Source organism: Chrysochloris asiatica, unplaced genomic scaffold, assembly GCF_000296735.1.
Source record: "Chrysochloris asiatica unplaced genomic scaffold, ChrAsi1.0 scaffold00100, whole genome shotgun sequence".
Taxonomy (NCBI): Eukaryota; Metazoa; Chordata; class Mammalia; order Afrosoricida; family Chrysochloridae; genus Chrysochloris; species Chrysochloris asiatica.
The window spans coordinates 7,486,055-7,487,574 of record NW_006408618.1 but is presented as its reverse complement, the minus strand read 5'-3'; the positions used below and the strand labels follow the sequence as shown (position 1 = coordinate 7,487,574).

General features: G+C 39.7%; 1 protein-coding gene across 1 annotated transcript in view; it reads right to left on the bottom strand.

Moving 5' to 3' along the window:
• PAPPA2 (pappalysin 2) overlaps positions 1-1,520 on the bottom strand; it is a 536,466-nt gene that overhangs the window by 195,165 nt on the left and 339,781 nt on the right. The gene's annotated exons all lie outside the window — the stretch shown is intronic.

Below are 1,520 nucleotides of genomic sequence, written 5' to 3'. Positions count from 1 at the left end.
AATAAAAACCTTAAATTAAAATATATATATATATATATATTAGAAATTACAGATAATACAATCTTATAATTTTTCTGTCTAGGCAGAATTTGAAATTTTAATGAGTTAGAGACTATGTTCCACAATTTCAGAGGATCCTGCCTGAGTCCAAATCTAAAAGGTGAAGGGATGGTGTGAGGCAACCAGTCTCTTATTACTGAGCTATCTAGATTCTCCACATGCTTGAGGATGTGAGTCAAGATGGGGGAGAGATTTAAACCTGGTTTGTCTTTATTCCCATGTCTAAGTACCTGCCTTGGGATTGGTCAAACTGAGCTGATTTTCTGTTTTATTTTGTTTTGTTTTCTTCAAACTGCAAGTAAGGTTATAAATACTGTGAGTTTATATTCCTCTTAATTCAATACAAAGAGGTCTACTGGTCATTTTGTGACGTGCACAAGGACCACCATTATAATCTCTACTGCTTGGTTAGGGAAAGAAGGGCTTTTGAAAATAAATGACTTGGAAAGTCAGTGGAAGAACTTGGACTAGCTGCAGCCCATTAAATCAATGCATTCTAAGAGCATTTTATCACACTGTGATTTTGGACCCCAGGGTTGTCTTCAAAGACTCTAGTAGGAGCGTGTATGGAACACAGAAGGAGGGAGAGAAATGACAAAATTAATCTTGCAGTGGATGCTGTTTGTTGTGTGCTGCTCAGTCTCCTCCTTCATGGATGAGGCTTTTAGTTCACTTTGAAGCATCCTTCCTGAAAATGCCCTCAAAAGAAGAGAATCGCCTTACACAAGGGCTTGACACTTCGCAGGAATAGAGAGTGGGGAGTGGATAGCCATATTCTATGATCTCTTGACAGAAGTGAGTGGATTTACAATGAAAGACAACCTTGAAGGCACACCTCAGTTCCCTGTGGGATTTTGACCCATTTGTGTAGCTGTTTCACAGCTTCACTCATCCCTCTGTCCAATCATATTTCTGTCACTTCATCTCAGATGGTGATCTCTAGGACAGTTCTCAACAAACTGCATGCAAATCTATACCTCAGAGTATTAATCCTGGGGAAACCCAGTAAGAAGAGGTGTTATTAAACAGCTGGAGAAAGTTTTCTTGGGATGAGTACATTGCAGAGCCAGGCAAACTTGCACCCTGGTTGGAAAATGGTAATCCCAATTACTCATGTAATTGATAGCGTGTTAAGTTGTCATGTCTGAGCATACAAAAGCTTCCATGTGAAACCACTATTAGATTCCAACTGCTACCAACTATCTTCTGACTCATAGTGACTCTGTATGGATAGGGTTCTGAGGCTGTAATCTTTTTTTTTTTAATGTTTTATTGTGAATTATGTGATAGTTTATATGGGAGAACATTAGTTTTACATTCATCCTATCGTATATCATTTCATTGCCATGGTTACAATCCCTTCCATGCGTCATCAACCAACCAAAGGGTATACCCTGCAAGCCTGCCCCCAATCGTCAGCACACAGCCCCTCTCCCTGTCTGGGTCTAAAGTCCCCAACT